The sequence below is a fragment of the Trichechus manatus genome, unplaced genomic scaffold (genome assembly GCF_000243295.1).
Source record: "Trichechus manatus latirostris isolate Lorelei unplaced genomic scaffold, TriManLat1.0 scaffold00066, whole genome shotgun sequence".
Taxonomy (NCBI): Eukaryota; Metazoa; Chordata; class Mammalia; order Sirenia; family Trichechidae; genus Trichechus; species Trichechus manatus.
The window spans coordinates 12,932,921-12,938,920 of NW_004444002.1; positions in this window are offsets into that span (position 1 = coordinate 12,932,921).

Here is a 6,000-nt window from a genome sequence, read left to right on the forward strand (position 1 = left end):
TGAGGCAATTGAAAATACCATGGCTTGCGTCAGGCTCACCTTAGTCCTCAAAGTGACATCTTCACTTTTTAACACTTTAAAAAAGTCTTTTGCAGCAGATTTGCCCAGTGCAATCCGTAGTTTGATTTCCTGACTGCTGCTTCCATGGGCGTTGATTGTGGATCCAAGTAAAATGAAATCCTTGACAACTTCAATATTTTTGCTGTTTATTTATTGGTCCAGTTGTGAGGATTTTTGTTTTCTTTGTGTTGAGGTGTAATCCATACTGAAGGCTGTAGTCTTTGATCTTCACCAGTAAGTGCTTCAAGTCCTCTTCACTTCCAGCAAGCAAGGTTGCATCACTTGTATATCGCAGGTTGTTAATGAGTTTTCCTCCAATCCTGATGCCCCGTTCTTCTTCATATAGTCCAGCTTCTTGGATTATTTGCTCAGCATACAGATTGAATAAGTACGGTGAAAGGATACAACCCTGACGAACACCTTTTCTGAATTTAAACCACGCAGCATCCCCTTGTTCTATTTGAACAACTGCCTCTTGATCTGTGTACAGGTTCCTCACGAGCACAATTAAGTGTTCTGGGAGTCCCATTCTTTGCAATGTTATCCATAATTTGTTATGATCCACACAGTTGAATACCTTTGCATAGTCACTAAAACACAGGTAAACATCTTTCTGGTATTCTCTGCTTTCAGCCAGGATCCATCTGACATCAGCAATGATATCCTTCGTTCCACGTCCTCTTCTGAATTAGGCTTGAATTTTTGGCAGTTCCCAGTTTTTGAATTATCTTCTGGGACCTGGAGGGGGTGGGGGGTGGAGGTCTGATGAGTAACCCCTCCCTCCAGGTCCCAGAGGGAGAAGCCTCTACATCTGTCTGCCGGCCCAAGAGTTCCATGACCTCCACTTCCCGCCGCCAATGCCGAGAGCAACTCTTCCATCGTTACTTGTTTGCACAATGGCTAGTCTGGGCCCAGGCCCTCCTCCAGAGATACCCAGTCCTTGACATACATGCTGGGCAGCCCCCAGCACTGCACTGGGCCTGTGCCCACCATGTTTCCCCTGCCCTGCATCTGCTGCTTCAGCTCGGGGCTGACCCTGCCTATCAGGACCACTATGGGGACACAGTGCTGCACACTGCTGCCCGCCAGGGTCCTGATGCCTACATGGACTTCTTCCTGCCGCTGCTGAGACGCTGTCCAAAACAGCTAAGGTTTGTTGAAAATCATGTCTTCTATACTCGGCTCAGTGAATAATAACTGGAACCTGGAAACATCGGGGGCCTAATCCAGCAGAGAATAGACTACCCTGTAACAATATATACTAATGAAATCCAAGTTGGTGAGGCGAAGTTCCGATGTGACTGAATTCACGTTGTGTCTCGTTATTGATTTGTGGCCAGAGTTAAACAGAGCTCTGTTTACAGCTAGTACATTTTAAAGTGCCACCCACAAGTAGGAAAACATGCAAATGCGGTATCTTCTAAAATGCTGCGGTTCCACAGCGGGATTCTCTATGGCCATTAAAGATGACAAGTATTGGACGTTGTTGATCTATGGCAACGTGTATACACAATAATGTTAAGTGAGGCAGTCTGTACACATTGATTACCGCCTTGCCAGAACCCAGTCTGTCCATCAGCCAAGATCAGAAGTGAACTTGGAGTGACAAATAGAACTGAATGTACATTACGTTCTGAGTCTTTATTTATTTATTTATGTTTCAGTAGAATTGTTTACGCTCACAATAAAAAAAAAATGAAAGGAGTAAAAAGAAGACTACCGTGGTTCTCGACCTGTGCAGGAGTGAAGCACATACCGAGGTCCGAGCTCATCATCTCCAGAAAGGGAGCAAAGAGTGGAAGGATGACATGGTGACACAGCAAACAAAGGGACCTGCCTAGAGACACAATCCTGAAGCTGTGATCAGCTTAAGCAGAATGTTAATGACATTTTAGATGAGCTGGACACTCTCGAGGCACTGTGCATTCTGTTTGAACAGTACTCCCATCCCCTGATTGAAGGGGGGACTGTTTACTTTGCATATGCCTGCACTTTCTATCACATTTAGAGAGAGCAGTGTTTTTAAACGGGGCTGAGGAGGAATACGGATTGCTAGAGAGATGTTCCATCCAAATCCCAAGGCCTTGTCTTTGTCTCCAGCGTTCCTGGGTGGTGCAAATGGTTAAGCACTCAGCTACTAACGGAAAGGTTGGGGGTTCGAATCTACCCAGGGGCACCTAGGAAGAAAGGGCTGGCAACAATATACTTGTGAAAACTCAGCCATTGAAAACCCTATGTATCTGTGGGGGGAAGAAAAGAAGACCCTACGGAGCATAGTTCTACTCTGACACACATGATTGCCATGCATTTTTTTTTAACTATGCTTAATACAGAGGTTGTCCCTGGGAGATGCGAACAGTTAATGCACTGGGCTGCTAGCTGAAAGGTTGGAGGTTGGAGTCCATTCAGAGGTGCCTGGGAAAAAAGACCTGGTGATCTACTTCCCAAAACTCAGCTATTGAAAACCTGTGGGGCACAGTTCTACTCTGACACACATGGGGTCACTATGAGTCAGGGTTTCTAAAGAGGGGATTGGGGGCCCTATCAGAGAGCTAGAACACTAGAAAGATCTGGAGGGTCAGATACTGCAGCAATGATGCCAACATCGCTCACTTAGACTTCCTTACACAGGCATCCAGGGGCCGTGACAATGAAGCCATGGTTTCATTGCTCACACTGCTATGACATGTCTGTTCTCCCTCCAAAGAGCCCAGGCCAGCAGAGGGCTGTGCCTGTGCAGGAGCCATGCAGCACTTGCTTGTTCCTTTCCCTCTTGCTCTCTCCACCTTTTGGCCCCTTCCCTCTTCTTCTGCACCTTTATCAGAAAAAGAAGAGAAACGAGAGGAAATGCAGTTGCCAGCCTGGATTTCAGCCGTCCCGCCACCAGTTTCACATCAGCACCATGTGGGACTCAGGACTTGCATGAGTTGGTACTGCAACGAGTAAGGTCTGTGTGGTTTCTCAGGTCTCTGGGTGGCGCAAATTGTTTGCGCTTCTCTACTAACCTAAAGGTTGGTGGTTCAGCCCGCCCAGAGACACCGCGGAAGAAAGACCTTGTGATCTGCTTCTGTAAAGATTACAGCCAAGAAAAACCTATGGAGCAGTACCACTCTGTAACCACATGGGGTCACTATGAATCGGAATAGAAGGATTTGGTAACGGGTGTGTGGTTTCTCCAGGGCAGGACTTGCCAAATTGTCTAAGCATTTTATATAAAGGTGGGATTTTGCTAGTTAAATGGAGAGTTTAGTATGGTGTGGTTAGTTCACGTTAAATTTGCATACCTTTCCCCTTATTTGTGGCTTAGATTATCTGTGCCATTATTTCCTCCCCACTTTTCCTAATGGAGCCCTGGTGGTACAGTGGTTAAGAGGTCGGCTGCTAACCAAAATGTCGGCAGTTCAAATCCACCAGCCACTCCTTGGAAACCCTATGGGGCAGTTCTACTCTGTCCTATAGGGTTGCTATGAGGCGGAATGGACTTGACGGCAACGGGTGGTTTTGGTTTCCTAATACTCCAAGGTTGCCGTGCTCTGCTTTAATGAGAAGTGACATGAGCACTGATAGTAAAAAGGAGTCTGGCCGAATCAATGTGCAATAAGTGTGGAGGACACATCTCATGGGCGATTGTAAAATCACTGGGAAAAATTGATGTACGTCTTCGCGGAGCAGTGTTTGTAGTCTTTGTAAACTTGTAGGATAAATCATAGGCACCGTTCTCTGAACAGCATCTTCAGCAATGCCACCAACAATGACGAGAGAGGAGATCAAATGGTGATTTCTGGCATCTTTAGGAGTGGAAGGAGACCATTGCAGTATCTCTGCCAAGGCCATGAATTACGGCTTTATGTAACAACATTCTCAGAAATAAAACTCCTCGCCGGTGGCTGATCAACATAGCATAAAAATCACTCCTGGGAAGCCCCTGATATAACGCCCAATGGCACTGCAATGAGGTCCTGGGAGGGCTGCGCTCACCCATTCCAACTCAAGTCACATGTGACTGGGAGACAGGCAGACGAAGCCTTAGCCAAGGCCTTTATTTGATAGACTGTGAGTTCAGTGAGCAGCCGACCTGCACTAATCCAAAGACAGAAACAAAAACCGAAATGGAAACACAGCCGCTTACAATGAGTGTCGATACACTGCTCATTGAAGCCTCTAAACCAGGTGACAAAGTGATGGCCCCAGTCCAAAGGGACAATGGCAGAAGAAATTGTCAGGAATAACTGGCTGGCTGGCATCACAGAGCCAGCCTATTGGGGAAGTCGATCCTGATGTTTACCCTGGCACGGTTGCTGACTGAAGTGAGAATGGTTTGTTCAGTTGTGCTGATACATAGGCTAACCCAGGGCCTGTAGGCAGACCTTCTCAAAGGCTATCTGGGTGGAGATTGTCAGCAGGGGACTTTACCATGGAGGGACTCCTCTAGGCAGTGTAGTATAAGGGCTAATGTTTATTGAGCACTTACTATGTGCTACCTTCTCTCAATTTGTCATACTTGCATGTTGCTGTGATGCTAGAAGCTATGCCTCCAGTATTGCAAATACTAGCAAGGTCATTCATGGTGGACAGGTTTCAGCAGCACTTCCAGACTAAGACTAGGAAGAAAGGCCTGGTGATCTACTTCTGAAAATTAGCCAACGAAAACCTTATGGAGCACAACATAACGTTGTCCAACTCACTTGCTTTGGACACTTCATCAGGAGGGATCAATTGCTAGAGGAGGACATCATGCTTACGAAGTAGAGGGTCAACAAGGATGAGGGAGAACCTCAGTGAGATGGATTGGCACAACAGCTGCAACAATGGACTCAGATGACGCAGGCCCCGGCAGTGTTTCGTGCTGTTGTACATAGGGTCACCATGAGTTGGAGTCGACCCAATGGCAGCTAACACTATGTGCCAGGTACCAGAGGAAAACAGATGGCACATTCAAAACAGGTAAATAGGAAGAGTTTCATGAAAGGACTATTTACAAAGGTATGGGCAGATTAGAACAAGGGGTGCTGAAGCAGCCTGGGGCTAGCATCAGCTTGGAGTAAAAAGGCAGTGGCTTAGGTCATCTGTGCCTGAAAGAAGATATGAGTGGCTGTGAGAAGAGGAATGGAGCCAACTTGCACCAAGGAAGCAAGGAGGAAGCCAGGTGAATAATAAATGCACTCATGTCACTCTCCTCCTGATTTCCTATAATCTCTCCCATTGGTCTAATCCAACCAGAATTCAGAGGGAATGGGAGCCCATGGATGTAGTCCCTTAAGATCAGTCTCCTGGGCCAAAAGGTGGAAACAACCAAAATGTCCATCAACAGATTAATGGCTAAACAAAATGTGGTCTATACTCATAATGGAATACTACTCAGCCAGCAAGAAAAATCAAGTCCTGGTGCATGCCACTACATGGATGAACCTAGAGAACATCATGCTGAGTGAATTAAGTCAGTCTCAAAAGGACAGATACGGTATGATCTCACTTATATGAAATAAGCAAATATATAGAAACTAAGGATTATTAGTGGTTACCAGAGGTGGGAAGGAGAGGGAGAGGGGGAGCTGATACTTAGGGGTCATTGCATTTATGTTAATGGTGGTGGAACGATTGGGAAAAGGATAGGGACAATAGTTGTACAACTTGAAGAATGTGATTAATGTCACTGGTTTAGTGAAGAAACACAAGATAAAAAATTGCATACATTATTATTATAATTTTTATAATCCACTTAGTAAAAGACTGGAAAAAAACAAACTATTCATTTAATGAACACTTAATGAGTGCCTATTCTATGCAAGATGCAGAGCTAAGCATTTAAAATTTTCTCATTGGATCCTCCCATTAAACTTATGTGATCCCCATTTCAGAAATGAATATTAGAAAGGTTAGTTAACAGAGCTAGTGAATGCAGAGCTGGGTATCTGAACAGTTCAGTCTGACTTCAGAGCC